At 50.7% G+C, this 9,675-nt stretch overlaps 1 protein-coding gene across 3 annotated transcripts in view; it reads left to right on the top strand.

Annotated features, from left to right (window-relative positions):
• The first annotated feature begins 6 nt into the window (after window positions 1-6).
• Window positions 7-9,675, top strand: part of BCL2A1 (BCL2 related protein A1) — a 56,496-nt gene continuing 46,827 nt past the window's right edge. For 2 of the 3 annotated variants that reach the window (XR_005796066.1, XR_005796064.1), the window contains exons 1-2: window positions 7-268; window positions 7,315-7,424. The gene's annotated coding sequence lies outside the window, so the exon portion shown is untranslated. Of the gene's footprint in view, window positions 269-2,901; window positions 2,965-7,314; window positions 7,889-9,675 lie in introns of those variants that run through there. The other variant, XR_005796065.1, reaches the window with a different exon arrangement.

Raw genomic sequence — 9,675 nt, 5'->3', positions numbered from 1 at the left:
TCCGGCGGCTGCCGGCGCGCCGGCGGGGTTGGAGAGTGAGGGGGCCGGGGGCCGGCGGCGGCCCCCTCTGTCCGGAGGAGGTCCGTTCTGCCCCCGCCCGCGGCGCTGGGAAGTGTGTGCTCCACCTGCCAGTTGGGCCCGAGGGGACGCGGAGCCGGCCCCGCGTGCAACCGCGTGCCCTCAGCCCCGCGAGCGCAGGGTCCGAAGTCTGCGGGCGCCGGCGCGCTGAGGGGAGCGAGACTCGACGCGCTTGCCCACGAAGGCCCAAGTACGTGCACACGGGGACACACGCGCCCTCCCGAGACCCCGCCCAGCGGAGCGGTGCAAGCCGCCCCCGCAGTGTCCCGGACCCCGGGCTCCCGGGCAGCCCCGCGGGAGGCCCAAGATCACAGCTCCAGGGCATTCAGCCCCACCTTGAGGGAGGGTGGGGCCGACCGGCGGAGGCCGGAGGGTTCTGTTTTCAGATCTGATGGTTTATTCTCCGCGAGTTTTTTGCATTACTGTTGATGTTCAAAACTACAGTCTCAGAATCCTAGGTATCTGGATTGCTGAGCTTTTTGGTGCTGTTTACGATGTAAAAGCTTGAAGTGAGTACCTCAGTGTCTTCGCCCCAGTGGGGTCTCAACTTGGGGAGTCAGATCTTCGCGGGGCTGGCCGTGTAAAGGTTAGGTCTCCTGCAGCAGGACTTGGGGATAAGAAGTGGTTAACCATTGAGAAGATGCAGGCCAGAAAGGCTTCAAGGAGGAGGTGGCCTGCATTGGCTTTGCGCACTGCAGAGTGCATGGGGCTTGGCCATGCTGGGATCCCAAAGCAGCGTTTTCCTGCTCTCCTAAAGAGGCCGGAAGATACAATCGGGAGTCGAAGAACAGGGTGACGTGTTGTGAGGTGACCGATGCTTCAGGGCGAAGTAGGGAATGTCTGTCCCATGTCAAGTGGAGGCTGGTGTCAGCGGTAGAACGGGCACGGCGGTAACCTGCAGGGAGCTCGCCCAGGGCCTAAAGGTATTCATCGGGTGGGCATCACGTTCAATTTTAAAAACACAAACCTTAGGTTAACCCGTGAGCAGGGGATTTTGGCCAAGTGTCGTCTCTGATAACGGAGACCAGGTTATATTGGAGAAAGTCCCAGAAGCCAAATTGAGTATTTCGCTTTACTTGGTGGGAAATGGGAAGCCATAATAGAACAAAAAGAACTACAGAAAGGGAAATGGTGGATTGTAACCATTTGGTGGGTTCTGCTGGAACCAGGAATGATTTTGCAGCCTGGTTTTCTTTCAGCTTCTTCACTGCCCTCCCGTCGTTGGAGAACTGTATGGAAAGAATTTAGGATCTTGGCCACGGTTCACATCCCCGCTCAGACACATTTTTGACTCGGTGATGTTGAGCCATACCCATAACTCCCTGGGTCTCACTTTTCTATTAGTTTGGGGACCATCAGTGAACAAAACAAACATTTTTCTTTCTAACGGAGGGGATACAAGCAAAACAGTCGTACGTTTTGTGTTGTTAGAAGGTGGTGAGAGGAGCACCTGGGAGCGTACAATTTTGGCTCAGGTCACGATCTCGCAGTTCATGGGTTCGAGCCCTGCGTCGGGCTCTGTGCTGACAGCTCAGAGCCTGGAGCCTGCTTTGGATTCTGTGTCTCCCTTTCCGTCTGCACCTCCCCCTTTTATGTTCTGCCTCTCTCTGTCTCTAAAATAATTAAAACATTTTTAAAAAATGATGGTAGGGCACCTGGGTAGCTCGGTCAGTTAAGCGTCTGACTTCGGCTCAGGTCATGATCTCGCGGTTCGTGAGTTCAAGCCCCGCGTCGGGCTCTGTCCTGACAGCTCGGAGCCTGGAACCTGCCTCGGATTCTGTGTCTCCTTCTCTCTCTGCCCTTGCCCCCCCCCCCCCGGGGGTGTCTCTCTGGCTATCAAAACTAAATAAAAATGTAAAAAAAAATTTTTTTTAAAGATGGTAAGAGGTAGAGACAAGAAAACATAGAGCGGGGTTGAGGATGGAGAGGCAGGTTGTATTAAACACGCCGTCAGCATAGGCGTCACTGAGGAGGTGGGGTCTGAACAGAATTGTTAGCGGTAAGGGGGGTGCCCTATGAAAATAACCTAGGGGAAGAGCATTCCAGACTGAGAACGGTTGGGCACACGGGCCTCGAGGCAGGTGACCCGGGTAGGATACTGCTGCTGTGAACACTTGTCCACAGGTGTTTGTGGGCACACAGGTTTCCACTTCTCTTGGGTACGTACCTAGCACTGGAATTACTGGGCCGTTGTGGTGCTTCTGTTTTAATCCCTTGAGGAATTGGTAACACTGTGTCCAGAAGGGATGCGCTGTGTCACGTCTGCAGGGGCAAGGAGTGAGGGTTCAGTGCCTGCACACCCTTGGCCACACTGCTGCCCGTCTGGGTTACATATAGCCCACCCCAGTGAGTGAGGACCAGTGTCTGGTGGTCGTGATTTGCATATGTCTGATTGCTAGCGATGTTGAGTGTCTCTTCATGTGCTTATTGGCCACGTGTGGATCCTCTTTGGAGACATGTCTATTCAGATCCTTTGCTCATTTTGAAATCGGGTTATTCGTCTTTTATTTGGGGTTGTGAGGGTTCTTCACGTATTCCGAACACGAGTGCCTTATCAGATACATACTTCGCAAACATTTTCTCTCATTTGTGGTTTGTCTTTTCACTTGCTTGATGATATCATTTGAAGCGTCGAAGCTTTTCATTTTGCCGTATCCTTTTCTTGAGTCCTTCTCTCCGCAACATCAAATTAGTCACAAATTTCACGGATTTGGCCTTAGAGATATCTCTGAAATGTACCCCCCCACCCACTGCCCTGTACACCCCCTTATTATTTCTGGCCTGAACTTAAGCAGTAGCCTCCAATCCTATTCTCTCTTGTAGGCCCCACCCTGATGGCCCTCCAGCTGTTTCCAGAAGGCTCTCCCTGAAACACAAATTGAGCAGGTCAGACCTCTGCGGGTTCCGCATTCCTCCTGGCACAGGTCTCGAACTCTTCCAGTAAGAGTACCCGCACCATTTAAAACATTGGGGTTGCAGGGCCGTGACCCAGACACCGTGAATCGGAATCTCTAGGGGATGAACCTGTGCATCTGGGTCTAATAAGCCCCCGGGGGGGGGTGGGGTTTATTCTCAGAACAGTTATGCCTACAACAGTGGTTCTAAGCCAGGGGTGGTTTTGTTCCCCAGGGGACATTTGACAACGTCTGGAGACATTTTTGGTGGTTACACCTGGGGGAGGGGGTGTGGCTGTCACCCAGTGACTCCCTGCAGAGAACCGTCAGCCCCGAATGTCAATCATGGTGAATTGAGAGCCCTGGCTGTGTTTGTAGGAGATAAAATACAAACCCACGTTTGAGTCTAACTTCTTGGTTCCCAACTCCATCAGAGGTCTATGGCTCTGTAAGAACCATCCCCAACTTAGTGGCTTGAAACAACAATTGACCTTTCTCATGATTCTGTGGCTGGACCGGGCAGTCCTGCTGTCCCCCGCCCCGGGCTCTTGCTGGAGACCGCTGAGCTGTGCACCTGTCCCGTTGGGTCTCTGGTTTCACAGGCGTTTCATAGTGTGGAGGTTTTGGAGATACGAAGGGTGTGAGCTTGAATGCCACTTCTGCTGTATTCTGCTGATCACAGAGGGTCACAAGCCTCAGATTCAAGGAGTAGGGAAAGAGACCCTACTTTTTAAAGCAAGGAACTCGCAAAGACTTTGTGGCCGTGTTAATCCACCAGCAGCCTACCTTTTCGATGCTGTCTCCAAGGGCCTGCCTCCTTATCACCTCAGTGAGGGACGCGCCAGGGCCAGACGAGAGTCGGAGGCTCCGGGCAGTGGGGAGGAAGTACCCCCAGGAAAACTTCTCAGAGACTTGTGTTAGCAGGATGTCTCTTCTCGTGACTTTTCATCAGAGTCTAAACCAAAGGTTCTGAAACGTTTTAGGCTCAGGACCCTCTCACACTCAAAAATTATTGAGGACCACTGGGTGGCTCAGTTGGTTGAGTGTCCAACTCTTGATTTCAGCTCCGGTCATGGCCTCAGGGTCATGGGATCCAGCCCCGAGTCAGGCTCGGCATTGAGCGTGGAGCCTGCTGGGGACTCTTTCCCTCTGCCCCACCCCTCTCTTTCTCTCTCAAAAAATGAATAAACTTAAAAAAAATTATTGAGGACCCCAAAAAACTTTTATGTTGGTTATATCTACAAATGTTTATTGTATTAGAAATTAAAAATAAGACATTTTAAAAAATAAATATTGGTTTATTTAAAAAATATGGGGCGCCTGGGTGGCGCAGTTGGTTAAGCATCCGACTTCAGCCAGGTCACGATCTCGCGGTCCGTGAGTTCGAGCCCCGCGTCGGGCTCTGGGCTGATGGCTCAGAGCCTGGAGCCTGTTTCCGATTCTGTGTCTCCCTCTCTGTCTGCCCCTCCCCCATTCATGCTCTGTCTCTCTCTGTCCCAAAAATAAATAAACGTTGATAAAAAATAGTAATAACTCGTTTAGATGTTATTCACGTTGGTGTTGCCTGGGTAGTACAGTCCCTTGAGCGTCTGACTCCTGATTTCGGCTCAGGTTATGCCCCAGGGTCATGGGATTGAGCCCCACATTGGGCCCCACTCTGGGCATGGAGACTGCTTGAGATTCTCTCTCTCTCCCTCTGCTTCTTTCTCGCTCACACACTTTCTCTCTCTGTCTCTAAAAACGTAAAAATAAAAATAAATTTCAGATGGAAATTAGCTATGTTTTCCAGAATACAAGTCAGTAAAAAGAATGACACCGTGTTACATTTGTGCATATCTCTTTAAATTTTTTTTAATGTTTATTTATTTTTGAGAGAGAGAGTGTATGAGCGGGAGAGGGTCAGAGAGAGAGAGGGAGACACAGAATCCGAAGCAGGCTCCAGGTCCCACGCTGTCAGCGCAGAGCCTGACATGGGGCTTCAACTCACGAACTGTGAGATCCTGACCTGAGCCAGTCAGATGCTTAACGGACTGAGCCACCCAGGCGCCACTGTGAACATCTCTAACATTTGGCTTAACAAAAGGCAGCCTGATTCTCATTTGTTTCTGCATTCTATCTGATGCAATACCACACATCACGTAGCCTCTGGAAAACTCTATTGTACGCTCATAAGAAAAAGGCAAATCATGACTTAGTATTATAGTAAAAACAGTTTTGATGTCACAGACCCCCTCAGACTGTTTCAGGGACCCCTAGGGGTCCATGGATCACACTTGGAGAACCACCCAGGCTGTTCCAACTTGCCCAGGCCGAAACTCCCTGACTCGGACGTGCTTCTGCCCATCCATGAACGTTCATTACATCCATTTTCCAGCCCTTTTATGACCTTACTCTTGTGTAGGTACTCTCGGCTTATCCCTACCAAACTCCTACTCATCCCTCAAAACCCACTGTAAAGGCACGTTACATGCTGAAGGCCTTCTTGACACCTTTAGGCAAAGTCAGGACTCCTCCCTTACGTGTTTTCACACACTCTGTCCCTCCGTCTGCAGTAACACTTACCCTCCTTAAGTTGAAATTCATCAGTCTGTATGTTTGCCTTCTTGTTAAGCCAGAAAGGTATTTTTCTGAAGTTTGGGGTTTTTTTGTTTCATATCAGAATGAATTGATGGTTGTAAATTGATCCATGTGCAAATCGCTAATGAACGACCCTGCCAGCTGTCCAATCCTCCCCTTCCTCCGGGTTCTGCTTGAGGCCTCCTTTATCATGTATTAACTTTTTGTGCACAACAGATGTCAGGTCTCTTATTCTGCCCCAGCACCGGTTCCGGCTTCATCGAAGCCCCGCGATAGGTTACCCGCATCGGCTCAGAACAAGGTTCATTGTCCGGCGGGATCTGTCTTTCCATCCACTATGGCTCTTTTTCTTCTGAATTTTCCTAGAAGTTCTGATCTGTTCATGTCTTCAGGTTAACTTTGGAATCATTTTGCCAATTTCCAAGAAATAATCCTGCCAGGGGTGCCTGGCTGGCTCGGTCAGTTAAGCATCTGACTCTTGATTTCAGCTCAGGTCATGATCTCACGGTTCGTGGGTTCCAGCCCCGCATCGGGCTCTGTGCTGATGGTGCAGAGCCGGCTTGGAAGTCTATCTCTCCCTCTCCCTCTCTCTCTCTCTCTCTCTCTGCCCCTCCCCCACTCATTCTGTCTCTCCCTCCCTCTCTGTCTCTCTCTCTCTCCCCCAGAGTAAGTAAATAAACTTAAAAAAAAGTCTATACTGCGAAACACTAGGAAGTAGAAAAAAGTAAAAATATACCTCTTCTATTTATCAGTTCTAGTCTTTTTTATAGCTAATTGATTTAAATACTTGACCTTAATTCTCTACTTCCTAGTGGTGTCCTTAGGACATTTCCCCCTTCTCCTGAATCTGCCCAGTGGGCGTGTCCTCTTGTTCTCTCTCTCTGATACAGAAGTTTCAGAAGAAACTTCCCTCCAAGGCCAGCAGTGCCTTGTGGTGCGCACGTCCCGCACTGACTTCCACACAGGCCCTATCTCTCCCCCAAGAGCTCCTCTCACTTGTATTTTCAGAGTATCCCTTCTTTTACTCCATTTCAGTCTGAGAAAGTGTCTGGGGGACACAGACAATGAGGTATCCAGGCCAGGCTTTTGGAACAGATAAGGGACGGTGGGTCAGAACCCAAGGAAATCTGGATCAGGTATGAAGTGCAGTTAGTAACAATGTCTGTGTCCGTATTGATTCATGGATCGTGACGCATGTTCCATAAGATGTTACCAACAGGGGAGGGTGGGCGTGGAGTAGATAGGATCTCTCTGCACTGTTTTCATGTCTTCTCTATCAATCTAAAAGTACTCTAAACTTAAAATTGTACTGAAAAAGAAAACCTCTCTGTAACCCCTCAGACGCTCATCAGAACCTGTTTTTTTTTTTTAAATGTTTATTTATTTATTTATTTATTTATTTTGAGAGAGTGTGCATGCCTGTGAACAGGGGAGGGACAGAGAGAGAGAGAGGGAAAGAGAGAGCATTCTAAGCAGGCTCTGCACTGTCAGTGCAGAGCCCAATGCGGGGCTCGATCCCATGACCCTGGGATCATGACCTGAGCCAAAATCAAGAGTTGGAAGCTGAACCGACTGAGCCCCCCAGGCGCCCAGAACCTGTTTCCTCCCAAAGGGCTCACAGGCGTCAGTGACCTGTCTTGCCTGGGCCTGGGGCCAAGAGACCTCATTAGGGGCCACTTACTGAGTAAGACGGGGGCTGCCCAGCCATCTCCAGAAGCCGATACTAGTGGAGGCGGGTGCTGAGTGTTTTCTGTTTGTCCCACAGGGACCGCCCCCAGGAGCGTCCAGTTGTGGGAGACACTGGCAGGAGACGAGCGAGAAGGACCCTGAGGCCTGGTTACTTGTTCCTGAGATGAGCCCTGCTGGGTCACGGAGGTGAGAGCGTCTATGGAAGGCCTGTCATCGTGGCCTCTTGCGTTCAGCTCTCCCCATCTCGGTTCTGGTAACAGCCTTCCCCTCCTGCCCTTATCAGCCCGGAGCACAGCCTGCCCTCGGCACCACGGGCGTGGGGCTTATCGGTGGCACCTGGCGACCCCACCAATGCCTGGGTAGCAGACACATACATGCTGGCCCTCAATAAATGTTTGTCAGACGAACGGGCCAGGCACTGAATCACGGAGTGGTTGCAGTCACACGAGAGCCTTGTGACTTGTGGCCACACCGCCAGTGGTTAGAAGACTGTGCGGTTGGCTCTGGGGACAGCTGATGGCTCCTCTGGGGGGACCAGGCCAGGGATCTGGGGCAAGTTGTTGAAGCTGGCCGGGCTCGATTCCTTCTCTTTCGAGTGGGGATCGTACTGTCGTCTTCACTGAGTTGATTAAATGAGAAACAATTCACGCGGAGCGTGGCATGAAGGTAAATGCTCTGTAAACAGTAGTCATACCTGTGATCTAACCCAGGCATGGCTAAAATCACACGGCCTTGTGCAATAGGTAATGAGGGAGGACAATTAACACACAAACGTAATTGGCAAGTAAAGTTGTAAACACGTCCCACCCAGTGAGTAAGAAAACAAACACAGAGTCAAACAACAGTGAGACACTGTGTCTTGCTCTAAAGTGAGCAAATCGCTGTAGTGATACTTAAAGCTGGAAAGGACACAGTCAGGGACACTCAGCCATTCAGTGTGGGGCTCAAAAATACCAGAATGCAATAGTTTCAAATTAAAAAAAAAAAATGTTTATTTTTGAGACAGAGACGCAGAGTGTGAGCAGGGGAGGGGTAGAGAGAGAGGGAGACACAGAATCCGAAGCAGGCTCCAGGCTCCGAGCCGTCAGCACAGAGCCCGACGCGGGGCTCGAACCCACAAACTGTGAGATCATGACCTGAGCCTAAGTCGGATGCTTAACCGACTGAGCCACCCAGGCGCCCCGACCTTGTATTTTATAATCTGAAAGGGAATTTCCTAAAAACCAAAAAGTTGAACAAAGAAAAACCTAGCAAAACTGTATGGTATGATCACTGGTTGGTAAAAGTAACCAAAACTTTGTGTATGGAGAAAAATCTGGGAAAAACGAGAATTGAGTGGAAATTGGATGTTAAATATCTTTCTTCCTCTTCTGAATTTTTCATGTTTACAGTTAAGAATGAGTTTTCTTAATAGCACAGTTAGATGTGCTCAAAGGTGGTCATTTTCAAGGCGAAGACACTAACAGCCCAGCAGTGGATTGGGTGCCATCAGGGGCCGGCCCCCAGCTGGGTCCCAGGGCTCCTTGCTTTGAATATTTGGATTTAAACATTTAAATGCTTTGAGTACAGCAGATTGCCCTTAGTAATGCAGGTGGGCCCCATCTAATCAGTTGAAGGCCTAGGTAGAACAAAGACTGACCTCCTCCAGGCAGGAAGGAATTCTTCAGCTGATGGCCTTAGGACTTGAACTGCACCATAGGCTCTTCCCCGGCTCTACAACCTGCCAGCCCACCTGCAGATTTTGGATTTACCAGCCTCCAGGATCATACAGGCCAATTTCTTAAAAAATACCTTTCTTGCACACACACTCTCTCTCTCTACACAGATACACCCTATTGGCTCTCTTTCTCTGAAGAACGCTGACTAATATGAAGCCCAAATAGAAAATGTTTTAGGCTTTGCAGGTCGTACAGTCTCCATCCCTCCCCATTCCTCTGCCACAGACAACATGTAAACACATCTCAGTCTGGGCACTGGTGACATTTTGGGCTGGATACTCCTTGTTGTGGGGCCATCCTGTGCACTGTAGGGTGTTTAGCAGCCTCCCTGGCCTCTAGCTTCCAGATACCCATGGCAGCTGTCGGTCATGACAATCCAGGATGTCCCCTGGGTGGGGGGCAGAGAGGAGACATACCCTCACCCTCACTGAGCACCGTTGAAGTACATGAGTGAGCCTGACTGCGTTCTAGTGGCCTGGGGACTGGAGTCTGCCGACCCCGCTCTGGGCAGTGTGGTCTTGGAGCTTTGCAGCAGGGGCCCCGTGGTTGGGAGTGTGGGGACACGGTAGGAACCCTGTGAGGTCACACGGAGCCCGGCCACATCCCAGGTCTGCCGCCCGGTCCTGAAGGTGCCGTTGCTCTGATGAGGGCAGGTCTCAGAGCAGCCCAGTGCTCTTCTGTGCGTCCCAGCGAGGTCGGAGGGCTGGGGAAGACGGGGT

Source organism: Herpailurus yagouaroundi, unplaced genomic scaffold (genome assembly GCF_014898765.1).
Source record: "Herpailurus yagouaroundi ecotype Mexico unplaced genomic scaffold, PumYag 185, whole genome shotgun sequence".
Taxonomy (NCBI): Eukaryota; Metazoa; Chordata; class Mammalia; order Carnivora; family Felidae; genus Herpailurus; species Herpailurus yagouaroundi.
The sequence above is the reverse complement of the archived record's forward strand: the minus strand, read 5'-3'. Positions and strand labels throughout refer to the sequence as shown.